Here is a 27,810-nt window from a genome sequence, read left to right as displayed (position 1 = left end):
CTTTTCCTAGGATGATGACGTCAGCATGTACGAGGGGACATAAATCTATCACCCCTCAATTTGTAGTTAAGACAGACATCAGAGACACGTTCTTTACGCATAGAGTGGTAAGGGCATGGAATGCACTATTTGCTAATCTAGTCAACTCAGCCATGTTAGGGAGATTTAAACAATCCTTAGATAAGCACATGGATGATTTTGGGATAGTGTAGGGGGACGAGCTGAGAATAGTTCACAGGTCGGCACAACATCGAGGGCTGAAGGGCCTGTTCTGCGCTGTATTGTTCTATGTTCTATAACTGGGGTGGGAGGAGTCTTTGATTATGATGCCTGCAGGAAACCATTAGGAAATGGATTAAAGAGGAATCCACTTTGAAGACAAGGGAATTCGGGAGACAATTCTACACTTGCTAAAGTCATATTCGAAACAAAGCAAGATGGTTGAAGGCCAATCAACTTAACACTTGGATACCAATAGGATACCTCCGTCATAAAGATCTAATTGAAAATGTTCACTGATGATTGCACTTGCTTAGGCCCATTCATAACTCAATAAGTAAGCAGTTTGTACCACATGCAGTGGTAGGCAACATTCAGGCTTGGGTTGATCAGTGTAAAGTGGCATTCCTGCCATACAAGTTTCAGAAAGTGAGCATCTCCACAAGAAGCAATCTAAGTATCTCTCTATTGCATTTAATGACATTGTCATATTGCAATATCGTACTACCAACATCCTGGAGGTTACCATTGACCAAAGATTGAACTGGACTAGCACATAAATATTGTAGCTGAAAGGACTAAGAATTCTGCAGTAAGTGGCTTATCTCCTGACTCCCTAAAGCCTGTCTACCATCTACAAAAACAAGTTTGGAGTACTGGGAGGATGGCTTATTTGAATGCAGATCCAACAACAGTCAAGAAACTCAAAGTTATCCAGGACAAAGCAGCCCACTTGACAGGCATCATATCCACCACCTAGCATTCACTGTATCCCCCAATGTTCAATAGCAGCAATGTGTACCATCTACCAAGGTGCACTGCGGGAACTTACTAAAGCATCTTCAAAACCTGCAACATCTAACAGCAGAAGGACAAGGGCAGCAAGTGGATAGGTACACTACCAAATGCAAATTCTCCATCAAGCCACACAGCATCCTGACAAGGAGCAATATCAGCATTTTCTTCATTGTCAGAATTAGTTTTATTGTAACATGTATCCAAGTCCAAATACAGAAGAAACCAGAGCCAAAAGAAAAAATGTCCAGATATTTAAGTCTTAACTTCCTGGGCCTAGCCCTGTCACTAGGTCAACATACTAGAACACCCCTAAAAGCATTGTGGGTGTACCTGCACCACACAGACTGCAGCAGTTCAGGAAGGCAGCTCACTAAAACCATCTCAAGAGGCAAATACCTTTTTTAATAGATAGACATTACACCACTATGTAATAAAACTATGAGGGTTTTATTCTGATTGGAAGAGAGATAATAGGATGGTTCCCTTTGTTCTGTCTTTCCATTAACTACAAAAAGGTGTGTTTTAAAGAAGAAGTCTTTTTAACTCCTTGTGTACAATGACTTCCAAGAATAGACACAAAACATGCTTTGTCATAAGATTTAATTAAAATAAGTAATCATTTTTCTCAACACTAGATATGTGACCATAACAGCACTCACTCATTGCAGATGAGGTTGCCTACACTAAGGTGTTGTCCAAAATGTCATTTTTACCTGTAGTCTTCAAGACGAGAGCTGAAAACATTGCAGTCCTGAGGATTCTCCCCAGTTCACTGAAGACAGTAGAGGTTGGAGGTTCCTGGTGATGAATGCACAGTGGTTTACTCCTGGCAATACTCAGTTTCTGGCTAGCTTCGGCATTTCTGTAGATACAAAATTAGTCCCATCCAGGGTTCAAGATACTAGAGGTGTTGGGGGAATTCACGCCCAAAGGACCTGTGAAACTTCCACCACAGGGTCACCCAATCAAGGAGATTCTTGAGATGCACATGGCAGACACAAAATCTATGAAGCCCTGCTCCTCCAATGTCAGGTTCTTTCTCATCTGCATTTGCTACTGATAGGTTCAATATTCTGCCTATTACCAACAAATAGGGGAGACAACTGGTCTATAATTGGAGGAGCATATGTAGAATTTGCTATCAGACCCATCTGGTCTTTGGGTGTGGTTCATCTTATTGGCTATCTAGGTTTTGTGGGGGTGGATTGCTGGAGGCCAGTTCCAAGTCTTGGAAGTTTGCAATAGATTTGATCCTAAATTGCCTTCTATGAGAGTGGAAGAGAGGCTGGAAAAGACAGGGTTAGAGAAGGCTGCTATAAGCAGGGTTGGAGAGAAGAAAGAGATAGCAAAATGTATGGAAGGAGTGGGCTGCAGGGAGGAAGAGTGCTGCAAGTTTGAGTCAGGAGAGAATGGGAAGAGGGAGAAAAGTAAGGTGCCACAAGCAGTGGAGATAGGGGAGTGAGAGAAGGATACATGTGCAAGTGAGGGGAGAAAAGGGGCCTTGGAGAGGGAAGGGGGCTGTGAGGTATGGAGCAAGAAAGATCCTGTAAGTGCATGAAAAGAGAGGGAGGCTGTAAAAGTGAGAGTAATGTTAAAACTGAACAATGCAATGCTGTGCTAACTGGGAGACAGAACCACATGAAATCAATGAGGTAATGAATTGCTTGAAAATTACTGCTAACTCTGTAACTTAAGGCTGCATAAGTTCTGGAGTCATATGTGGGAAAGTGTATCAATGGCATTGTAATAAAGATGGTTTCAATTTTACATTTTATTATTGGACTGAGATAAGATATTCTGTAAACCATCCTGATTTAAAATGTTCAAGGCTTGTGCAGATTCATTAATGATTTCATCACCTGTCTGGGAAAGATGTGTTTTTGTTTATTGTAGAAGTATGTCAATTATTTTTGGGGGGGGGAAGGAACTTGTTAACTTATAACTTGTCTTGCATTGATTTTGATACTGTGGTATCTTGGAAATTAATGCTTTCCTTGTGTGTTGTGGCTTTTAAGTTTAATGGAGTGAACATTATTACTGAGGATATTGTTGAATTCTACATTTTGCTTCTTTGTGATTTGATATATCAGCACAAATACAGAGTAGATTGTTACTATATGACTCATCAAGTAGTAAGTGAATTCTGATAAGGAGATATATCAGAATATATTCAAGGAACCTGTTAATTTAACATGTGATACTATCCCTCACACCTGTAACATTTAAAGTATACTCTGAACCAAGGTGACCCTCACACTAGAATACTATAATGGTCTTTCTCCCAGTAGCAGCCATTTTCAGTTTTCCTCTGTCTATCTGACTGAGAATCTGTCCAGTAAAGATCAGCTGCCCCTTTAGTCTCAAGGTGTGGACTGAGAGTAGCATGGATATTGCAGCTGCTCCTGAGATTGCCAACTTATTTCTAACTTTATTGTAGCTTTTTCATTTCAGTGGTTAAAGATTTTTATTTTGATTCCTTTTGGATCTCTAAACATCAAAAAAAAATGCACGTGTTTCAAACAGTGTTGTACTTTCTGAACTTTTGAAGAGGACTACTTGTTGACGGCTCAAATTTTTTTTTTTGCCTTTAAATAGTTATGCACATAGAGTTTTTTTGAATGTCAATTTAGAGGTTTTTTTTTGTCGAAATGTGTTTACATTTGGAGAAGCCCACATGTGGTCTGCTTGGGACAAGGATTTTTAAATTTTATCCAAGGATTTAAAACTGTCTGCTTGACTACTTTTTCATTTTTAATTTGATTCTTCAGCTAAGTGGTTGATTTTTTTTTTTATTTAAGATTGGGGTTTTTTTTTTGCATTCATTAATATTTAATTTCTGTGGGTGAGGAAAGATTGGCACACAAAACAAAACGTTGAAAGACTTTTTTTTTTTAGACCTAATGTCGTCCAGGGCATACAGGAGACCGTGAGGTGGCGAGTGGATTTAGAAAAGCAATGACACTGCAGGATCAATCACATCGATGGGTGACTGTCAGGAAGGGTAAGAAGGTAGTTCAGACATCTCCAGCATCTATTCCTCCCTCAAACAGTACCGTTGGAAGGGATGGTCTCTAAGAGGAAAATAGAAGTGGCGTTCTGACCTTCAGTACTAAGAATGAATCTTATGTTAGGCAGTGTTTGATAAAATTTATAGGAATAATTGTTATAGGGAACTCAGATACAGACAGAAAATTCTATGGCATTGAGTGAGAGTCTGAGATGGTGTGTTGCTTTCCTGGTACCAGGATTGAGGACATCTCAAAACATGTTGTTTGAATACAGACTGAGCACATGCCCATTTGAGCACAGACTGCTTCAGTATCTGAGGAGTCACATGGTGCTGAACACTGTGTAATCATCAGTGAACATGTCCACTTCTGACCTTAGATCAGAGGGGAGGTCATTGATTAAGCAGCTGAAGATTGTTGGGCCTCGGACACTACCATGTGGGACTCCTGCAGAGATGTCCTGGAGCTGGGACCCTCCACAACCATCTTCCTTTGTGCCAGGTATGACTGACCAGCAGAGTGTTAGCCCTTGATTCCAGTTTTGCCAGGGCTCTGCATTTGACCAAGTATGGCATCAAGGAGATCTGGCAAAACTGGGATCAATGGGTATCAGGGGGCAAACACTCTACTGGTTAGTCATACCTGGCACAAAGGAAGATGGTTGTGAAGGGTGAGTCATTTCAACTCCAGGACATCTCTACAGGAGTCCCTCAGTAGTGTCCTAGGCCTGAGAATCTTCAGCTGCTTCATCAATGACCTCTCCTCTGTCATAAGGTCAGATGTGGGGATGTTTGCTGATAATTGCAGTGTTCAGCACCATTTGTGATAACTCAGATACTGAAGCAGTCTATGCTCGAATGCAATAAGATCTGGATAATATCTAGGCTTGGGTCGACAAGTGGCAAGTAACACCCATGCCACACAAATGACAGGCAATGACCATCACCAAGAAGAGACACTCTAACCACCGTTTGTTGCCATTTAACAGTACTACTATCGCAGAAATCCCCCCCCCACTGTCGATGGTAACCCCCAAGGATGTTGACCAGAAACACAACTGGAATCACTACATAAACACTGGCTACAAGACCAGGTCAGAAACTAGGGATACTGGGGCAAGTAACCCACCCCAAAGTCTATCCGTCATCTACAAAGCATAAGTCAGGAGTGTGATGGAATATTATTCACTTGCCTGAATGGATGCAGCTCCAACAATACTCAAGAAGCTTGACACCATCCAGGACAAAGCAACCCACTTGATTGGCACTACATCTACAAACATTCAATCCCTCCACCATGGGTACGCAATAGCAGCAGTGTGTACTATCTACAAGATGTACTGCAGAAATTCACCAAAGATCCTTAGATAGCACCTTCCAAAGTTACAACCAGTTCCAACTATAAGGACAAGGGCAGCAAGTACTTTAGAACACCACCACCTTCCTTTTCCCCTCCAGGCCACTCCCCACTCTGACTTGGAAATGTACTGCAATTCCTTCAGTCATTTGGTCAAAATCCTAGAATTCCCTCCCTACCAGCAATGTGGGTAAACCCACAGCAAGTGGACCTCAGGGTGATTCAAGAAGGCAGCTCACCACCACCTTCTCAAAGGCAAATAGGAATAGGCTATCAATGCCAGCCAGAGACGCCCAAGTCCCACAAATGAATTTTTAAAAACATAATGTTAATAGGGAGAGTGAGAAGCCAGAAGTTATTATACACACTTGTATGAATGATGTAGTTGGGGAAAAGATTACGGCTTTACAGAGTTAATATAAGAGGTTAGGTAGAAGATTTAAAAACAAAACCTCAACTAGTAATCTTTGGTTTACTCCAGGTGTCAAGCTGAAATGAGGGAAGGAATAAGAGATAAAGGACATAAATCAATGGCTGGAGAGTCATAGTGTTATTGAGAGGTACAACATGGAAACAGACCCTCCGGTCCAAATCATCTATGCTGACTAGATATCCTAATCTAATCTATCCTATTTTCCAGCACGTTTACCCATCCAGATGCCTTTTAAGTGTTGTACCAGCCTCCAACACTTCCTCTGGCAGCTCATTCCATACACGTACTAACCTCTGTATGAAAAAGTTGCCCTTTAGGTCCCTTTTAAATTTTTCCCTTCTCACTCTAAACCTATGCTGATGAAGGGCTTTTGCCTGAAACATCGATTTTCCTGTCCCTCGGATGCTACCTGACTTGCTGTGCTTTTCCAGTACCACTCTCTCAGCTCTAAACCTATGCACTCTAGTTCTGGACTCCACCATGCCAGGGAAAATATCTTGTCTGTTTACCCTATCCGTGCCCCTCATCGGGTGGTGTAATGTTCAGGGATTCAGGTTCTTGGATCATTGGGATTTCTTCTGGGACAGAAAAGACATGTTCAAGAAGGATGGGTTTCATCTGAACTGGAAAGGGCAGGGAGATTTGTTAGTTTTATTAAGAGAAGTTCACCAGTTTCCTCATTTCCCCTCCCTGCCCCCCCCCCCCCCACCCCACCTTACCCCAGTTCCAACCTTCCAGCTCAGCACTGTCCTCATAAACTGTCCTACCTGCCAATCTCCCTTCCCACCTATCCACTCCACCCTCCTCTCTGACCTATCACCACCACCTCCAACTCCATCCCCATCCCCATTCACCTATTGTACTCTTTGCTACCTTCTCCCCAGCCCCACCTCCCCATTTATCTCTCCACCCTGGAGGCTTCCTGCCTCTATTCCTGATGGAGGGCTTTTGCCCGAAACATCGATTTTCCTGCTCCTCGAATGCTGCCTGACCTGCTGTACTTTTCCAGCACCACTCTGATCTAAACTACTGTCCGTATATATGTTTTTCCTTTTGCGAGTTCCAGTGCTTTGGTGAGTGCTACCTGCGCGGACTGACTTCCATCAGGGTCTCCTTGGCTGTGTCTAGGGGGGGTATCTTTTACTCTTTTCCCCCCCCCCCCCCCCCCCCCCCCCCCATCATCATCCCCCTCTATATCCCCACAGCTGTGCGATTCCCCTGAGTCTAGAATTCCCTCAACTGGGTTTTCTCCCGTATTCCTGACTATTACCACGGTCCAACTTGGGAGTAAAAGAAGTGCCTCCCACTTTGCCCTTCTCAATTTGGAAACGGCCCTCGGTTTCCCTGAGTTTAGTATCTCTACCAGGGTGTGTTTAGTGTGGAGGAGGATATTCCCTGTCGTTACTATGGGCTCACTGACCCTAACCACCCAAACAGCACAGTCTAAGGCTGCTATGCACCTGGGCAACCCGGTGACGACTGGCCCTTCTGTAATTGAGTAGTACTCTCCTGCTCCTGCTACCATGGGCCTTCTCCTGCTACCATGGTCTTGGGTGACTTGTGTTTTACCAATCTGTGCCTTTGTGGGGCTGACTTTGAACCTTGCAGTTGCCAATTCCTGCAATACTAGCCCTAAAGCTTCCTGGTGTCCTGACTCGGACTCTGAGGCAAGTAGGATATTATCTCCATATCGGAGGGCAGTGCTACCCTCTGGTAAATCTACTCTCTTTAGGATGTCACTCACCACCCTGTAAAAAAGTGGGGTTGTTGTGGAACCCTTGTGGCAGTCGAGTCCACGTGTACTGTCTGCCCCTTACTGTAAAAGCAAATTTGTTCTGGCACTCGGGGTGTAACGGAATAGACCAGAAATCCTGTGCTTGGGGGTCAAGCCGTCAAGGGGGAGCGGAGGGGGGGGAGCGTGGGGGGAAATGGGGGTCAAGCAGCAGAGAGCGGCGGGAGCTGGGCGGAAGTTCAGGCGGAGCGCAAAGCCGGTCAGGAAGGTAAGTGATTGCTATTCGAGTGGGTGTGTTCTAAACCCCAGGTCCTACAAAGTAGGGTCTCCCTCCCTCCCTCCTCCTCTAACCTTAATTAAGAGTCCACAGACGTGCCACAAAAAGAGGGTCTAAGGAAGTTTAGATCGAAGAGTGAGGCTTCAGCTCAGGACTCTTTGACAAGGAGGTTGAGTGAAGTGATTACACCACAGTTGAAGAGGGTGAAGACATGACTGCCCAGCTGGTTCAGTGCGCTACGTGCTTGATGTGGGAGGTCAATGACTCTGGTGTGTCTGGCTCGTATATGTGTGGAAAATGTGTGCACATTCAGCAATTGACCGAGCATATTGCAGCGCTGACGAAAGAACTCGAAGACCTTAGGCTCATCCGAGAAAACGCGATCTTTCTGGACAAGACCTTCAGCGATGTTATTACACCAATCATGCCAGAAGAGAGCAGACGATGAGGAAGGCGGAGAGGAGACAGGTGCAAGAGACCCCGGGAGAAGTGCCTGTCAGGAACAAGTTGAAGCTTTTGGAAGCAGAGACTGATGACACTGCCAGTTCGCAAGGCGGCCAAGTTTGTCAATCAAACGTTGCCACAGAGGCAGAGCGGAAGAGTCGGACATCGCACAGAGCCGTGGTAATAGGGGACTCCATCGTGAGAGGAACTGACCGGGGTTTTTGTGGCAGCAGACGGGATTTAAGGATGGCGTGTTGCTTTCCTGGTGCTAGAGTGAAAGACATCGCGGACAGAGTGCAGGAAATCCTCAAGGATGAGGGTGAAGAGCCAGAGGTGGTGGTACATGTCAGCACAAATGATGTCGGGAAGAAGAGGAGGAACATACTACAGCGAGACTTCAGAGAACTAGGAAGAAGGCTGAAAAGCAGGATGTCTAAGGTGGTTATCTCCGGTTTGCTTCCAGTTCCTCGGGCTAGTGTGGCCAGAAACGGGGAGATAATGGACTTGAACGTGTGGTTGGGGAACTGGTGCAGGAAGCAAGGATTTAAGTTCTTGGATCACTGGGGTATATTTTGTGGTAAACATAAATTCTACAAGAGAGACGGCTTGCACCTTAATAGGTTAGGGACCAGTATTCTGGCAGGCAGGTTTTCTACTGCAACACCGCTACATTTAAACTAAGTAGCGGGGGGGAGGGGACAAGCTGGATGTTTAAAAAGGAAATTGAAGGGAAGGTTAGAACATGAGAAGTCAAGAAAGACAACTGTATTAATGAGGCAGAAAACTCGGAAAGGCATCATGCTGTAAGGTTGAGTGAAATAAGGGTTGATGGGAAGGGTGAGAGCAGTAACAAATTAAAAATACTTTACATGAATGCACGAAGCATTAGACATAAGATGGATGAGCTTGAGGCTCTTTTGGAAATTGGCAGATACGATATTGTGGGGATAACTGAGACGTGGCTTCAAGTGGACAGGGCCTGGGAAATGAATATTCAAGGATACACGTATTATCATAAGGACAGACTGACGGGCAGAGGGGGTGGGGTGGCCTTGTTGTTAAGGGATGATATTCAGTCCCTTGCGCGAGGGGACCTAGAGTCAGGAGATGTAGAGTCAGTGTGGATAGAGCTTCGAAATACTAAGGGTAAAAAGACCCTCTTGGGAGTCATCTACAGGCCCCCAAACAGTAGTCTGGATGTCGGATGTAAGTTAAATCAGGAGCTGAAATTGGCCTGTCGCAAAGATGTCACTACAGTTGTTATGGGGGATTTTAACATGCAGGTAGACTGGGAGAATCAGGATGGTATTGGGCCACAAGAAAGAGACTTGGTGGAGTGCATCAGAGATGGATTCTTAGAGCAGCTGGTGCTGGAGCCGACCAGGGAGAAGGCAATTCTGGATCTGGTATTGTGTAACGAACCAGAATTGGTCACAGTCCTTGAAGTGAAGGAGTCATTGGAAAGTAGTGACCATAATACAATAAGCTTCAATCTGCAATTTGAGAGGGAGAGGGTACAGTCGGAAGTGACAGTACTTCTGTTGAATAAAGGGAATTATGGAGCTATGAGGGAGGAGCTGGCCAAAGTTCAATGGTGCAATACCTTAGCAGGGATGACCGTGGAGGAACAATGGCGGATATTTCTGTGTATAATGCAGAAGTTGCAGGATCAGTTCATTCCTAAAAGGAAGAAAGATCCCAGGAGGAGGCATGGGCGGCCGTGGCTGACGAGGGAAGAAAAGAAACATATAAAGTTAAAAGAGAAAAAGTATAATATAGCAAAGATAAGTGGGAAAACGGAGGACTGGGAAGCTTTTAAAGAGCAACAGAGGATTACTAAGAAGGAAATACGCAGAGGAAAAATGAGGTACGAAGGTAAACTGGCCAAGAATATTAAGGAGGATAGTAAAAGCTTTTTTAGGTATGTGCAAGGCAAAAAATGGTTAGGACAAAAATTGGGCCCATGAAGACCGAAACAGGGGAATATATTACTAGGAACAAAGAAATGGCAGAGGAATTAAATGGGTACTTCAGATCTGTATTCACTGGGGAAGACACAAGCAATCTCCCTGAGGTAACAGTGGCTGAAGGACCTGAACTTAAGGGAATTTATATTTGCCAGGATTTGGTGTTGGAGAGACTGTTAGGTCTGAAGGTTGATAAGTCTCTGGGGCCTGATGGTCTGCATCCCACGGTACTGAAGGAGGTGGCTCAGGAAATTGTGGATGCGTTGGTGATTATTTTCCAGAGTTCAATAGATTCAGGGTCGGTTCCTGAGGATTGGAGGGTGGCTAATGTTATACCACTTTTTAAGAAAGGTGGGCGAGAGAAAGCAGGTAATTATAGACCAGTTAGTCTGACATCAGTGGTGGGAAAGATGCTGGAGTCTATTATAAAGGATGAAATTACTGCACATCTGGATAGTAGTAACAGGATAGGACAGAGTCAGCATGGATTTATGAAGGGGAAATCATGCTTGACTAATCTTCTGGAATTTTTTGAGGATGTAACTATGAAGTTGGATGAGGGAAATCCAGTAGATGTAGTGTATCTGGACTTTCAGAAAGCTTTTGATAAAGTCCCACACAGGAGGTTAGTGAGTAAAATTAGGGTGCATGGTATTGGGGGCAAAGTACTAGATTGGATTGAAAATTGGTTGGCTAATAGGAAACAAAGGGTAGTGATAAACGGCTCCATTTCGGAATGGCAGGCAGTGACCAGTGGGGTACCGCAGGGATCCGTGCTGGGACCACAGCTTTTTACAATATATGTTAATGATATAGAAGATGGTATCAGCAATAACATTAGCAAATTTGCTGATGATGCAAAGCTGGGTGGCAGGGTGAAATGTGATGAGGATGTTAGGAGATTACAGGGTGACCTGGACAAGTTAGGTGAGTGGGCAGATGCATGGCAGATGCAGTTTAATGTGGATAAATGTATGGTTATCTACTTTGGTAGCAAGAACAGGCAGGCAGACTACTACCTCAATGGAATCAATTTACGTAAAGGGGCAGTACAGAGAGATCTGGATGTTCTTGTACACCAGTCAATGAAGGCAAGCATGCAGGTACAGCAGGTAGTGAAGAAGGCTAATAGCATGCTGGCCTTCATAACAAGAGGAATTGAGTATAGAAGCAAAGAGGTGCTTCTGCAGCTGTACAGGGCCCTGGTGAGACCACACCTGGAGTACTGTGTGCAGTTCTGGTCTCCAAATTTGAGAAAAGATATTCTGGCTAGTGAGGGAGTGCAGCGTAGGTTCACGAGGTCAATTCCTGGAATGGCAGGATTACCTTACACTGAAAGACTGAAGCGACTGGGCTTGTATACCCTTGAATTTCGAAGATTGAGAGGGGATCTGATTGAGACGTATAAGATTATGAAAGGATTGGACACTCTGGCAGTTGGAAACATATTTCCACTGATGGGTGAGTGCCGAACCAGAGGACACAGCTTAAAAATACGGAGTAGACCATTTAGGACAGAGCTCAGGAGAAACTTTTTCACCCAGAGAGTGGTGGCTGTGTGGAATGCTCTGCCCCAGAGGGCAGTGGAGGCCCACTCCCTGGATTCATTTAAGAAGGAGTTGGATAGAGATCTCAAAGATAGTGGAATCCAGGGTTATGGAGATAAGGCAGGAACAGGATACTGATTAGGAATGATCAGCCATGATTATATTGAATGGCGGTGCAGGCTCGAAGGGCTGAATGGCCTACTCCTGCACCTATTGTCTAAAGTGGTGGAGCGGTCTGCTCCGATGGGGTGAAATTTGGGGGTGATCTTATTTAGTCCTGTATAATCAATGGTGAGCCTGTAGCTCCCATCAGGCTTTATTACTGGCCACGTCGGGGCATTAGTTGTACTCGCAGTTTCTTTCGGGGTTCCCTGTTTCACTAGTCCTTGCACTATCTTCATAACTGCTTGTCCTGCTTTAGGTTTTATTGGGTATTGCCGGTAGGGCTTATGCTCAGGTGTGGGAACCCTTATCGGGTCTGTGTTAACTAGACTTGTATCTAACTTTGTTTCTGCCCAGGCTCTGAATCCTCCCTTTTCAAAGTTCCAGTCCCTACTGGTGATGGTAGCCTCTTTAATAGTTTCAAGTTGACTTGTGAGTTTCCCAATCTGTCTTCCGACCGTCCTGTCTGGGCCAAATCAATTTCTCTTTTGCACAATGGATTAGAACATTATATTCTTTCTTGAGATCATTGCCCATTATGATGTCCTTGTTATTTTGATATACATAGAATTTCATGGGAATATATATGTTATTTATTTTTTAGGAGGGCAGTTTCACTGAGGTAAGCTGATGTTTTATCCCCTCCTACCCCAGTTAAGTGAACCTTTTTGTTTGTGTGGGGTAAGGGTAGGTTTGTGATGGATACAGCAGCTCCTGTGTCTCATTTCCTCCCTCCTATTACTGCGGGTAGGTAAATTCTCCCCTCTCCTTTACCCTCACGAATTGGGGCAGCTGGTTGTCAGCTCTACTGACCTTGGGACTCTCGCGGTTCCGCGGTGTTCCGGGTGGTGTTGGGGGTGCCCCATTCTTTTCCCAGCACACTGCTTCTGTGTGTCCTGTTCTTTTGCAGTGGTTGCAGTATCTTACATTGTTTCCTGGTCTATCTCCTGCTCGTGGGACCCTACATTCTCGAGCAAAGTGTCCCTGCCAGCCACAGTTGTGGCAGAATCAGTTCATTCTGCTCTCCACTCCATTCCGGTCGGCTGCTCTGTCAGATCTTGCCTTTGATGCGGGAACTTCTGCATCCTGCTCCCCACTAGCCCCGCTTGACTAGGTCATCATAATCCTGGGACATTATTACTCCCGTTTTCAGGATGGCTTGGTGGGCACTAGAGAACCCATCTTTAAAAGCGTGGGTGAATGCCCAGTCACCCCGATCTGGTTTTGCTTGCCCTGAGCATTCGTGATAGATCCTAAATCATCGTTCCTATATTCAGAGGCTCCTTCCCTTTAAGTTGCTTAGTGTTCGTGATCAAGCTCCAGTTCGTGGGAGCATTTCCTAGCAGCCTCTGGATTTCTTCTTTAAAGTCCGTGAAGAGGGCCTACTGGGCATCTATCTCTGCAGCGAGGGCAACGGCATGTGTCCACCACCCTCCCCTAAAGTCTCTGGCTGTGTGGCGTTGGGTCTACCAGCTACCTGTCTCCACTTGTCTGCTGGGCAAGTTGCCCAGTCCAGGTGGTGTACGTCCCTCAGGTGTAGTTGGTGCCCTATCCATACACTATCCAGTTCTTCCCAGAATCTGGTGTTTGGGCTCCTGGGCTGTAATTTGCCCAGGGAGGCCATAATCTGCTGCCTCTCCCCTGGGGTGAAGGGTTTATAATAGGTTGCGACTCTGTGCCTCCTCTGGGAACAGGGATTAAGTTATGCTCCCGCACGGTTTGTCCAACAGAGGGAGCAGTTGGATCCTGCTGGACAGTTTCGTAGGAGGGGAGACAGTCAATTTCTCTCCCCTAGCATTTTTTCTAAGGTGAATTCTAAATCTTTTATTCTGCCCTCCAGTTCTCTAACTTGCTCCCGGTCGTTTCACCACCTACTCGTGAAGGCACTCACTTGTTCAATTAGGCCTGGTAATTGGTGTACTAACATTACCCCTATCTTTTTAGTTATATTCTGTTTCTGCTTATCTATCCACTCTCTCGGTTGTGCTAATGTTTGGGATGGGTCCCAACCACTCCTCTTCGTTTGCTCTGTCAGCCCCTGTATTTCTCAATGAGGGAACCTGCAGTATCCCACTTAGAACTTTGATCTGCCATTTAGCAGATTGTGTACCCCCAGATACTACCAACAGTAAAGTGTTCCTAATCCAGTGGGGACTTCTCTACCTCCTTGCCAATAATACTGTTACAGCACCACCCGTACGGTCGTAGCAGCCTCCTAGCAAGGTGTGCTGTCTGCCGGTGGGACTTCCCTACCCTCCCGGCCACCATTTCCAGTCGGTACCTACTGGTTAGCTGGGTGTGCTCTCTATCAGTGGGACTCATTACCCTCCTGGCCACTTCTACTGACCCAACGCCTCCCGATAGGCCCAGAAACCTACCTCTGGCTTGGTGTGCTCTCTACCGGTGGGACTCTTTACCCTCCCAGCAACCGCCACTATTCAAGCTCTATTGTTCCACGACGGACTGACAGGTTATCGTGGTTACTTTGTGTCCCTGCTCCCCATCTTGGTTACATGCGCTCCACTGAGGTTTGGCTCTTGGTCAGAGTGATCAGCTCTTCTTCCTCACAACATTGGAAGTTACAAGTACAGACAGCACCCAACTTTTAACTTAAACTCTAACTGGACTATGCGTTGTTTGCCCCGACAGAGTCCAATGTTACCCAACTTTGCCACTTGTGCTTCACAGCTCGTAGTGCTCCTGGTGCCTCAATTCCCACTTCAAATCCCAACCGTTGCATAGGTGGGGGGGGGGGGTGTCTTGGGGGGGTGATGGCGGGGGGGGGGGGCTACCCCTCTTAACAACTGGTTTAGGCCAGGGCCTTTGAGACAGACACTACCTTGTCCTATGCCTGTTTCAGCAGAAGCAGCAGTTAATACAGGTAAACACTTATTGTCCACAGACATGAACTTAAAAATATTTAACTCAGTACTGTAGCAAATTAGACATTACAATGAGTATACCTTTTAAACTGTGTTCTTGGTTCGGTCGGAATCTTCCCGTTTTCAGGTACAAATTGGTTCTTACCCCGGCTCCCTGATCATGACCTTCTACCAGGGCACTGGTAATAAGAGCTGAAAATGTGTTGCTGGAAAAGCGCAGCAGGTCAGGCAGTATCCAAGGAACAGGAGAATCGACGTTTCGGGCATGAGCCCTTCTTCAGGAATAGGATTCTCCTGCTCCTTGGATGCTGCCTGACCTGCTGCGCTTTTCCAGCAACACATTTTCAGCTCTGATCTGCAGTCCTCACTTTCTTCACTGGTAATAAGAACCCTGCTCGCAGCACCAACTCTTATGGGGAAAATCACCAGCCTCGGAGTCAGAGTCGGGGTTCACAGACAGAGTTTATTGCACAAGGAAGTACCAGAGCTCCGGAGAGAGAAAGACACCAACGGCACAGTGGTCAGCTGCGAGTCTTCTCTCGACCCGGAGCATATGTCAAGATCCTTTTATACATCTTGTGATACAATAGGTCAGTGAAGAGATTATTGTCTTTGCCATAAACAAACCATATTACAATCATTGCAGAATCGTTGATAGTTTTGATACAGTCTTTTTCAGTTCCAGCACAGCCTTTGTTAACTTCCGTGTGGTCATTGTCAGTTTCAATGTCTGCATGGAAATCCATTGCTATAGTGATGGGAACTGATCGCTCTTCCTGAGAAGGACAATTACTGCAGCCCTGGCTGTTAGTATGTGGGCGGCACGGTGGCACAGTGGTTAGCACTGCTGCCTCACAGCACCAGAGACCCGAGTTCAATTCCCGCCTCAGGCGACTGTGTGGAGTTTGCACGTTCTCCCAGTGTCTGCGTGGGTTTCCTCCGGGTGCTCCGGTTTCCTCCCACAGTCCAAAGATGTGCAGGGTCAGGTGAATTGGCCATACTAAATTGCCCGTAGTGTTAGGTAAGGGGTAAATGTAGGGGTATGGGTGGGTTTCGCTTCGGCGGGTCGGTGTGGACTTGTTGGGCCGAAGGGCCTGTTTCCACACTGTAATCTAATCTAATCTAATCTATTCGTATCGAGTCTGTATCAAGCTGTTAGCATTTCTGTAAGAGGTGTTGGCTGGACCCAGACACTTCGGTGGGCAGTGTTCATTACTCATGTATTCTCTTCCCCCACCTGCCTTAAACTGATCAACTGGGTTGTGAGTGCATTGTGCTGGCATTCTGGTGCCCCCAGGTAGTGTCTGTATCTGCTCTGCTGTTTCACTCTATATTGTGATCTGGTGGCCATCTTGTGTGTCAAGTTGGCCAACTGATGGCTCAACAGCCATCTTGTGTGTCCGTGTGCCTAGTATCACCCTGCCCTGTGCCATCTCCCACTTCATTTGGGAACATGAGATTGGTACATCATAGCTATTACAGAAATTTGGCTGAGGAATGTGTATTCCTGATGAAGAGCCTATGCCCGAAAAGTCAATTCTCCTGGTCCTTAGATGCTGCCTGACTTGCTGTGCTGTTCCAGAGCCACACCTTTTGACTCTGATCTGCAGTCCTCACATTCTCCTCAGGGATGGATAGGACTGGCAGCTCAATGTTCTCGGTTTTTGATGCTGTAAGGAGGATAGAAAAGGAAGCATGAGTGGAGGTGAATGGCATTTTTGATTGAGGAAAACATTACTGCAGCATCTAGAGGAAATATTTCAAAAAAATCATCCAGAATATGGGTTGAAATTGGGAATTTAAATAAATCACCTTGATGGGTTTGTATTACATGCACCCGCACCCCCCCCCCCCCCCCCCCCCCCCTCGCCGACAGAGTGAAATCGAGGAACAAATATGTAGAGAGATCTCAGATATACAGTATGCAGGAATAATGAGATTGTAATAATAGGTGATTTTGATTTTCCAAACATTGACTGGGCCTATCATAATATTAAAGGTTTGGATGGTGAAGAATTTGTTAACTGTGTTCGGGAAACTTTTCTTTATCAATATGTAAATGTTCATGGTTGAGAAGAAACAAAACTTGACCTTCTTTTGGGTAATAAGGCAGGACAAGTGATTATATTGAGGTGATAGTAGTGGAAATCTTTGAGTCTAGTGATTATAATTCTGCTAGTTTTAAAATGTTAATGGGAAAGGATAAGCCAAACATAAAAGTTAAATGTTTGTGCGAAGATTTGTAGCTTGGGTGCTCGTTGTTGTGGTTCTGTTCGCCGAGCTGGAAGTTTTTGTTGCAAACGTTTCGTCCCCTGGCTAGGCGACATCATCAGTGCTTGGGAGCCTCCTGCGAAGCGCTTCTTTGATGTTTCCTCCGGTGTTTATAGTGGTCTGTCCCTGCCGCTTCCGGTTGTCAGTTTCAGCTGTCCGCTGTAGTGGTTGGTATATTGGGTCCAGGTCGATGTGTTTGTTGATGGAGTTTGTGGATGAATGCCATGCCTCTAGGAATTCCCTGGCTGTTCTCTGTCTGGCTTGCCCTATGATAGTAGTGTTGTCCCAGTCGAATTCATGTTGCTTGTTGTCTGCGTGTGTGGCTACTAAGGATAACTGGTCGTGTCGTTTTGTGGCTAGTTGATGTTCATGTATGCAGATTGTTAGCTGTCTTCCTGTTTGTCCTATATAGTGTTTTGTGCAGTCCTTGCATGGTATTTTTGTACACTACATTAGTTTTGCTCATGTTGGGTATCGGGTCCTTCGTTCTGGTGAGTTGTTGTCTGAGCGTGGCTGTTGGTTTGAGTGCCGTTATGAGTCCTAGGGGTCGCAGTAGTCTGGCTGTCAGTTCTGAGATGCTCCTGATGTATGGTAGTGTGGCTAGTCCTTTTGGTTGTGGTATGTCCTCGTTCCGTGGTCTTTCTCTTGGGCATCTGTTGATGAAGTTGCGCGGGTATCCGTTTTTGGCGAATACCTTGTATAGGTGTTCCTCTTCTTCTTTTTGCAGTTCTGGTGTACTGTAGTGTGTTGTGGCCCTTTTGAATAGTGTCCTGATGCAGCCTCGTTTGTGTGTGTTGGGGTGGTTACTTTCATAGTTTAGGACTTGGTCTGTGTGTGTGGCTTTCCTGTATACCCTTGTAGTGAATTCTCCGTTCGGTGTTCTCTGTACCATCACGTCTAGGAATGGGAGTTGGCTATCCTTTTCTTCTTCTCTCGTGAATCGGATTCCTGTGAGTGTGGCGTTGATGATCCGGTGTGTTTTTTCTATTTCCGTGTTTTTAATGATTACAAACATGTCATCGACATATCTGACCCAGAGTTTGGGTTGAATTTGTGGTAGGACTGTTTGTTCTAACCTTTGCATAACTGCCTCTGCTATGAGTCCCTAGATTGGTGATCCCATGGGTGTTCTGTTGATTTGTTCGTATATCTGGTTGTTGAATGTGAAGTGTGTTGTGAGGCACAAGTCCAGTAGTTTAAGTATGCCGTCTTTGTTGATAGGTTCAGCATCCTGTTTTCTGTTCTGTATGTCCAGTAGGTTGGCTATTGTTTCTCTGGCTAGGGTTTTGTCAATCGAAGTGAACAGTGCCGTCACGTCGAATGATATCATGGTTTCTTCTTTGTCTATGTGTATATTTCTGATGATGTCCAAGAATTCCTGTGTTGATTGTATAGAGTGTTTGGATCCGCTGACCAGGTGTTTCAGTTTCTGCTGTAGTTCTTTGGCCAGTTTGTATGATGGTGTCCCTGGCAGTGATACGATGGGTCTGAGTGGGATGTCTGGTTTGTGTACTTTAGGTAATCCATAGAATCTGGGGGTGTTGTTGCTTTCCGGTTTCATTCTTTGTAGGTCAGCTCTGGTTATCTGTCCGTTTTTTTTTGTAGATTCCTTAGTGTGTTATTTATCCTATTGGTGAGTTGTGGTGTGGGGTCAAATTCCTTCATTTGGTAGGTGTTGGTATCTGCAAGTAGTTGTGCTTTTTGGATGTAATCAGATTTATCTAGGATGACCGTCATTCTGCCTTTATCTGCTGGTAGTATGATTATGTTCTTATCGTTTCTTAGTGATTTCAGTGCTTCCCTCTTCTTGGTGTTGAGGTTATGTGTTTGTCTTTTCCTTGTTATCAGAGGTACGACAGTTTGTCTCACCTGTTTGTTGTGTCTCTTCTGTCAGTCCATTGTTCCTGAGTGTGCATTCTAGTGCTGCTAGGAAGTCTGCTGTCTTGGCGTCCCTGTGGTTGTAGTTGAGTCCCTTGGCCAGTATTGTTCTTTCCGTGTCTGTGAACTGTCTGTGGGAGAGGTTTTCAACCCAGGTGTGTGTTGTGGTGTCCTCTTTGTTCTGTGTTAGTTTGGCCATTTTTTCTTTTAGTGCCGTTTTTTTGCGGTGTGTGGTCCTGTTCTGTCCTATGGTGACAGCCTGTTCTATGGTCCGGGTCCATTCATAATTCGTGGTTTTTGAAATTAACGACTTTTGGCGCGCAATTTCATGTCTGTATCTGTGAAGTCGGTTGTGCACGTCTGTAATCATTACCTGGATCATCCTGAATCCGTTCTGCTTGGCTGTTTCCCTGGCTTGTGGGTTGTTGACTAGTGGTCTGTATCTGACACATTGTGGAAGGATTCGATTCTTTCGGCATTCGTGTAGGAACCGGAGTTGTTCGTATGTGGCGCTTAGTCGGTTAGCGCAGGATTCCCATTTCCTGGCTTGTTAAGCGTCTCTCGCCCGTAGGTGTTCAAAGTTTGTGCGAAGATTTGTAGCTCGGGTGCTCGTTATTGTGGTTCTGTTCGCCGAGCTGGAACCCAAACTCTGGGTCAGATATGTCGATGACACGTTTGTAATCATTAAAAACACGGAAATAGAAAAAACACACCGGATCATCAACGCCACACTCACAGGAATCCAATTCATGAGAGAAGAAGAAAAGGATAGCCATCTCCCATTCCTAGATGTGATGGTACAGAGAACACCGAACGGAGAATTCACTACAAGGGTATACAGGAAAGCCACACGCACAGACCAAGTCCTAAACTATGAAAGTAACCACCCCAACACACACAAACGAAGCTCCATCAGGACACTATTCAAAAGGGCCACAACACACTGCAGTACACCAGAACTGCAAAAAGAAGAGGAACACCTATACAAGGTATTCGCCAAAAACGGATACCCGCGCAACTTCATCAACAGATGCCTAAGAGAAAGACCACGGAACGAGGACATACCACAACCAAAAGGACTAGCCACACTACCATACATCAGGAGCATCTCGGAACTGACAGCCAGACTACTGCGACCCCTAGGACTCATAACGGCACACAAACCAACAGCCACGCTCAGACAACAACTCACCAGAACGAAGGACCCGATACCTAACATGAGCAAAACTAATGTAGTGTACAAAAATACCATGCAAGGACTGCACAAAATACTATATAGGACAAACAGGAAGACAGCTAACAATCCGCATACATGAACATCAACTAGCCACAAAACGACACGACCAGTTATCCTTAGTAGCCACACACGCAGACAACAAGCAACATGAATTCGACTGGGACAACACTACTATCATAGGGCAAGCCAGACAGAGAACAGCCAGGGAATTCCTAGAGGCATGGCATTCATCCACAAACTCCATCAACAAACACATCGACCTGGACCCAATATACCAACCACTACAGCGGACAGCTGAAACTGACAACCGGAAGCGGCAGGGACAGACCACTATAAACACCGGAGGAAACATCAAAGAAGCGCTTCGCAGGAGGCTCCCAAGCACTGATGATGTCGCCTAGCCAGGGGACGAAACGTTTGCAACAAAAACTTCCAGCTCGGCGAACAGAACCACAACAACGAGCACCTGAGCTCCAAATCTTCGCACAAACTTTGAGCATGAAGAATGCAAGGGTATTCTTAAGAGGGAAATCGGGACTCGGCAAGATGGCAGCGAATCTGTAGAACTGCTGCGGACAGCTCTGCCTAACAGCCAAGGCATACTGGTGTTTTTTGCCATCCCTGGCCAACTTATGTGGTGGAGCTATTAGTTTAAAACCTTACAGAACACATATTTGTTAATATTTGGAAGTGGGAAGGATGCCAATGGGAAAAGGATCAATCAAGCATCAGCAGGGAGGACACTCCCCTGCAGCACCTACCACACCAGAGATTGCAGCAGCAGGCTGTCCTGAACCCCCAGGGATCTGACAGACTCGCAGGAATTGGCTGCGGCGATGGAGAAACTTACCTTGAAAGTTGCGGCTGCGATTTGAGGAGATGCATGGGGAGATTCGTGCCCAGGTCCAACTTATCACATCCATGCTGCAGAAGCATGAGCAGGAGCTCCAGGGCCTCGGAGACGCTGGAGGAGGTGGAGGGTTGAACTAAGCCCTTGGAAGCTGCAATGGAGTCCTCAACCAGTCGGATCCAGGTGCTGGAGCGAGAGGTGCGGGCCTTGCGAGACCATATCGACGACCTGGAAAATCGAGGTCAGAGGATAAATCTCTGAATTGTCGGGCTCCTTGAAGGTGAGGAAGTTGAGCAGCCAGTCAGCTTCTTTGAAAACTGGCTGCCGAAGCTTTTGGGCCTTCATGTCGAGTCCAGCAGGCTTCAGATTGAAAGGGCTTATAGGGTTACAGTGCACAGGTCAGGGCCGGTGCAGCATCCCCGCTCGGTCCTAGTGCACTTCCACTCATATAAGGACAAGCAAAAACTCAGAAGCTTCCAGATCACTGGGAAAAGACCCATAGGCACTGCTGTACAAGGGGTCAGAATAATGTTTTTTCAGGATTTCTCTGTAGCTGTAGAGGAAGTTCTTCGATGAAGTTAAAAAGAGGCTGAGGAACCTGAGCATCCAGTACTCCATGAGATACCCCGCAGTACTTCGTTTCAGCCACGAGGACTCAGTTTATACATTTGACTCAGCGGATAAAGCTAAAAACTTTGTGGACACTTTAAAATAGACGGATTGGCCTGAAGAATACAGTTAATGTTTGTTCTCTTTTCCATCTTTCTCCATGTTTCTCTTTTTTTTTATTCCTTTCTTTCTCCCTAATAATTTCCTTTTTGGAAAGTGAGGAAATAAGTTGTTCCTTTTCTTTTAATAACTGGATTTTCTGATGGGAAATTTTGTGAATGTTCTTTGTTGTCTCTCCCTTTTTTTTTGTTCTGTTTCTCTTTTAGTCACAAGTTGGGGTGACATGAAGCCAGGGATGGGTGGAGTGCTCATCCTGACTTTGCCTTTTTTCTGTTGATTTAAGGATCATCTCCTTGTTTTTTTTTCTGGCCTAAGGCTGGGGCACAGTCTGGGTTTGAAGGAGCTGTGAAGGAGGGGATGGGTAGGGTGAGTGCCTCCTATGGGCAGGGGGAAGAGTCTTCCAATCAAGGTTTTATAGTTGGTTTTCTTTGTAGTTTTTTGGTAGTCATAGTTGTTTGTAGTTTTTGTGTATATATAGTTTTTCGATTCTGAGTCTTTATTTACTTAACACTGAGCATATGTAAGCAGGGTTCTCACTCCGAGGGGTTCAAGGGTCTCTGAAAGGAGATATGCTAAGTGTCTTATTAAATGGTGTACCTGGAACATTAAGGGAAGTCATTCGCCTGTTAATAGGAAAAATGTGCTTTCTAGCCTTCAGAGGGAAAGGTTTATAGAGTCATAGAGATGTACAGCATGCAAACAGACCCTTCGGTCCAACCTGTCCATGCCGACCAGATATCCCAACTCAATCTAGTTCTACCTGCCAGCACCCGGCCCATATCCCTCCAAACCCTTCCTATTCATATACCCATCCAAATGCCTCTTAAATGTTGCAATTGTACCAGCCTCCACCACATCCTCTGGCAGCTCATCCCATACACGTACCACCCTCTGCATGAAAAAGTTGCCCCTTAGATCTCTTTTATATCTTTCCTCTCTCACCCTAAACCTATGCCCTCTAGTTCTGGACTCCCCGACCCCAGGGAAAAGACTTTGTCTATTTATCCTGTCCATGCCCCTCATAATTTTGTAAACCTCTAAGGTCACAATATCGTTTTGTTGCAGGAAACCCATCTTGATGATGGGGAAGACCTGAAATTAAAACAGGGGGGTTATGACCGGGTATTCTTCCATGCTTTACTACTAAAAGTAGGGGAGTGGCGGTACTTATTCAGAAAAATCTCCCGTTCACGTTATTAGAGCAGGTGAAAGATGAGCAGGGACGGTTTGTGATACTTAAAGCCCTGATACATGGGGAGGAATATGGCATTTTAAATGTCTACTGTCCTCTGGTGCATCCCCTCAAATTTTTGATTAGTGCTTTCTCTAAGTTGAGTGCTTTTGGAACATGGCACATTATTATAGGGGGGGGGGATTTTAGTTGTCGTTTGGATCCAACAGTGGACAACATGCCTTGTGGGCTCCCAACTATTTCTTCACAGGCCAAGCTGGTGGTTGACTTATGTGAGGAGTTGGGGCTGGTGGATATTTGGAGATGTCTTGACCCTACCGACAGGGACTTCACCTTTTTATCAAACCCTCGTAAATGTCACATGAGGATTGACCTCTTTCTGGCTCCTTCGGCCCTTCTGGATTTGATTATGGGTTGTAAAATTGGGAATATAGCTATCTCTGATCACGCAGCAGTTTATTTGGAGGTTAAGGCCAAGAGTGAAGGGCTAGGTTTGCGGCACTGGCGTTTGGAACCTTTTCTCCTTCAGGATTCCAAATTTGTGGAGTTTCAGGAATTCTTAGTCCGTCTATGCTGTGAGAGACTGCTAAGATCTTTGCTAGGGGATTAGCTGTTCCCTATTCAGCTAGCCGGAAATGACAGGATGAACAGCAGCGTCTACTTGAGATGAGGTTGAAAGCCGCTGATGTGGCACATTTTGCCCGGCCTTCGGTGACTAAGCTACAGCGGATCACGGCCCTCCGGGCTGCCTTGAATTCAATACTGACACAAAACGCAAAGAAAGAACTTGCTTTTGCTAGACAAAGGTTGTTCGAATATGGGAACAGGCCAGGGAAGTATTTAGTGTACCTGACTAGGAAAAAGCGTGCCCTCCAATCCATTACTGCAATCAGAGACAGCGCCAGGGTCCTTACGTACGATGCTAAAAAGATTAATGAGGCTTTTCTGAGCTTTTATTCTGAATTGTATCAGTCTGAAGGTTGCGAAGACAGCCGGGCTAAAATGGAGACCTTTTTTAAGAACCTGGACCTCCCAGGGGTAACCTTGGAACAGGCCTCCCTCCTTAATGCCCCCTTGACAGTTCAGGAAATACAGGAGGCAGCTAGGCAACTTCAGAGTGGGAAAGCGCCTGGCCTTAATGGTCCCCCGGGTGAGTTTTATAAGGAGTTTATAGGGATTCTGTTAGGGCTGATGTTGGAGATGTACAATCACTCCTATATGCAAGAATGCCTACCACCATTTTTGAGAGAAGCTAATATTTCCTTAATTCATAAGAAGGGGAAGGTTCCTGAGGACAAGCCCATTTCTCTATTAAATTCAGAATTCAAGATTCTGTCTAAGATCCTGGCGCTGAGATTGGAAAGAGAGTTGCCCCATTTTATTAAAGAGGACCAGACAGGCTTTATAAGGGACCGTAGGTCCTCTAATATTAGAAGGCTGTTGAATATGGTCCAAGTTTGTCAGCTACGATCGATTCAGGGGTTGGTGATTTCCTTAGATGCAGAGAAAGCATTTGACCAGGTGGAATGGCCATATCTTTTTTATGTCTTAGACCAGTTTGGGTTGAGTGGAGTCTTTGCTAGGTGGGTGGAGGTTTTATATCACCACCCTCTAGTCGTGGTCATCACCAATGGGGTGAAGTCTGGGAATTTTAGGATAGGTAGGGGTAGTCGGCAAGGCTGCCCCCTCTTACCAATGTTGTTTACGTTGGTGATAGAGCCGAACATCCACATAACCGCTCTGGCAGTGGGATCGAGGGCACACAAGACTAACTGTATGCGGACAATGTCCTTCTGTTTTTATCGAACCCAATGACCTCCGTACCCCATTTGATACAATGTATCAATTCATTTGGGGCTATTTCAGGATATAAGATTAACTTTGCAAAATCGGAGGACATGCCTTTGGGGAACCTTAAGGATGTGCCACAAGTAGAAGGTGGCCCTAAATTCCCTTTTAAGTGGTCACGGGCAGGGTTCCGATACCTAGACATTTTTATTACCCCCAAGTTTGATCTGTTATTTCGGACTAACTTTGCTCACTTGCTCGACAATATTAGGCGAGATCTCCAGAGATGGAAGGCCCTTCCAATTTCATGGCTGGGCCGAATATCTCTCATTTAAGATGAATGTTCTTCCTCGTTTGCTTTATCCCATGAGTATAATGTTTCCCAGGTCAACGCTGCGGAAGCTTATGGGGTGGTTTGGTTCCTTTGTCTGGCATCATGGGCGGCCCCTCATGCAACTTACTAAATTGCAGTTGCCCCAAGGAGGGGGAGGAGTTGATTTCCCAGACATCAGAAGGTACCAATTGAGTTCCCTGCTGTCCTTTGTCTGCAATTGGGTAGGTAACAATCCAACACACAATATGGCTAGATATTGAGGCCTCCCAAGCAAAGTGCCCTCTTATTAACCTGTTGTTCATGGATAAGATGAGGACAGTTATGGACCACTGCCGGAACCCCACTGTCATTAGTACAGTCAAGGCATGGAGGGTAATGCATCAGAGTGAGGGTTGTTTATCCAAGACTTCGCCACTTACACCTATAGTTGGCATGCCAGGGTTCCGACCAGGGATGATGGACTCAGGGTTCAAACTATGGGCAGCGAGAGGAGTTTCTAGTTTGGGAGATTTGTTTGAGGGGGAGGTTATGATGTCTTTTGAGCAACTGACCCGCAAATATGGGTTGCCCAGCAGAGACCTTTTCCGTTTTTTTTCAGGTTAGGGATTTCATCCAGAAGAAAACTATGTTTCTCACTAAGCCCTATAAGCCCAATTCAGAGAGGATGCTGCTACTTTCCACAAGCATCCTTTCAGTTAGTGCCCTCTATCGCATGCTGGGTGGCAGGGCCTGGCAGGATATTAATCAGTATATGAGGTCTGGGAGCAAGAGCTAGGAGTGGAGATCTCTTCTGAAACATGGGAGAACATGTGGGAGAATACTCGAAGGATCTCAATCTGTAATAGGACATGCACTACGCAGTTAAAAGCTCTGCACAGGGCTCATCTGGCACCAGAGCGCCTGGCAAAGTTTTAAAAAAAAAAAGGGGGCATCTTCAGTGTGCCCCAAATGTAAAATAAGTGTAGGTACTCTTACCCATTGCTTCTGGACATACCACAGGCTCCGTGTTTATTGGAGCGCTGTGGCGGGAGAAATAGGGAGGGTATTGAGGACTGCAGTCAAAGTAGACGCAATACCTTTTCTCTTAGGTCTACTGAATTTACCATCTTTAGACGGGCATGGGAAGAAACTATTTAATATTCTTGCATACTGTGCATGGAAGAATGTTCTGATGAATTGGGTGTTTGAGAACCTGCCGGGTTTGCTGGAATCGCAGAAATTAATTATGGAGTACATTCCCTTGGACTTTTTTTACAGACATGGTGCACCACATAACAGACCATTTTTATAAGACATGGCAGCCCTACTTGAGTTATTTGGATATAGATTTGTCAGTTATCCTAACTAGGATGTTTGTCTAACCAGGTTGGTTAGATTTGTCAAGCCCTGGGCCCTGGAGGGGAGGTCTCCTGAGTTAATACGGGTATATATACAATGCTCCGGTTCCTCTTTTTTTGGGAGCTTCGCGCTGAGCGTAGCTGTTCTGTATTTTGTGTTTTTTAATTTTTTTTGCTTTTTTTTTTTGGTGTTGCTTTGCACAGTGTTAGGGTTTGTTTTGTATCATAGGGTAGACAGTAGTTGCATTGTAATTTGTGATTTTTTTTTTGTTTTTATTATACTGATAGTTATTGATTATTTTTCAATAATTTTATATGTTTGTAAAGTTAAAGTAAATTTTTCAAATAAATATATTTACAAAAAAAAAGAAATCAAGAAGGCAAAAAGGTTTGAGTTGGCCTTGGCAGATAAGGTTAAGGTTAATCCAAAAAGATTCTATAAGTATGTTAAGAATGAGAGGGAGTAGGGCTCCATAAAGATCAAAGAAGTTGTATTTGTGTTAAGTCTCAGGAGATGGATGAAATATTAAATTAATATTTCATGTCAGATTTCATGTGGAGAAGAATGGAGCTGGAGAACCCGGGGAAATAAACAGTTCACATTACAGAAGAGAAATTGCTGGAGTTCTTAGAAAATATAAAGGTGGATAAATCTCCGGGACCTGATCTAGTGTATCCTAGACATTGTGGGAAATTATAGGGTCCCTTGTAGAAATATTTATATCTTCTATAACTACAGGTGCGGCATCGGATGACTAGGGAATGCCTATTGTTTTTTTTTATTCCATAACAGGATGAAGGCGTCACTGGCTAGACAGCATTTATTGACCAGAGGGCATTTATTGAGAGTCAACCACATTGCTGTGGGTCTGGAGTCACATGTAGGCCAGACCAGGTAGGGATGGCAGACTTCCTTCCCTAAAGGATGTTAGCGAACCAGATCGGCTTTTCCAACAATTAGCAATGGACTTATAGTAGTCATTAGATTCTTAATTCCAGCTATTTATTGAATTCAAATTCCACCATCTGCCATGGTGGGATTCGAACCTGGGTCCCCAGAACATTATCTGGGTCTCTGGATTAACAGTTTAGTGATAATACCACTCGGCTATCACCTCCTCAACATTGTTGTGCCTTTGCTTAAGAAGTAACGTAAGGAGAAGTCTGGGAGCTATAAACCTGTCAGTCTGACTTTGGTGTTGGGTAAATTGTTGGAGATGATACTGAAAGATAGGATTTATATGCGTTTGGAGAGGCAAGGGATGATTAGGGAAGTCAGCATGATTTTGTGTGAGGGAAACCATGTCTCACAAACTTGATTGAGTTTTTTGAGGAAATAACCTAAAAGGTGAGGGCGGAACAATAGATA

At 45.2% G+C, this 27,810-nt stretch overlaps 1 protein-coding gene across 3 annotated transcripts in view; it reads left to right on the top strand.

Annotated features, from left to right (window-relative positions):
* Window positions 1-27,810, top strand: part of ldlrad2 (low density lipoprotein receptor class A domain containing 2) — a 70,688-nt gene that overhangs the window by 6,141 nt on the left and 36,737 nt on the right. Inside the window, exon 2 of one of the 3 annotated variants that reach the window (XR_015753502.1) lies at window positions 3,913-4,018. The exons of the other annotated variants lie outside the window; for them this stretch is intronic. The gene's annotated coding sequence lies outside the window, so the exon portion shown is untranslated. The remainder of the gene's footprint in view (window positions 1-3,912; window positions 4,019-27,810) is intronic. 3 annotated transcript variants of the gene reach the window in all.

Source organism: Chiloscyllium plagiosum, unplaced genomic scaffold (assembly GCF_037043375.1).
Source record: "Chiloscyllium plagiosum isolate Xiang-an unplaced genomic scaffold, Cpla_swu_hap1 HiC_scaffold_37, whole genome shotgun sequence".
In the NCBI taxonomy this organism is placed as follows: Eukaryota; Metazoa; Chordata; class Chondrichthyes; order Orectolobiformes; family Hemiscylliidae; genus Chiloscyllium; species Chiloscyllium plagiosum.
This window is presented reverse-complemented; position numbering and strand designations above follow the sequence as displayed.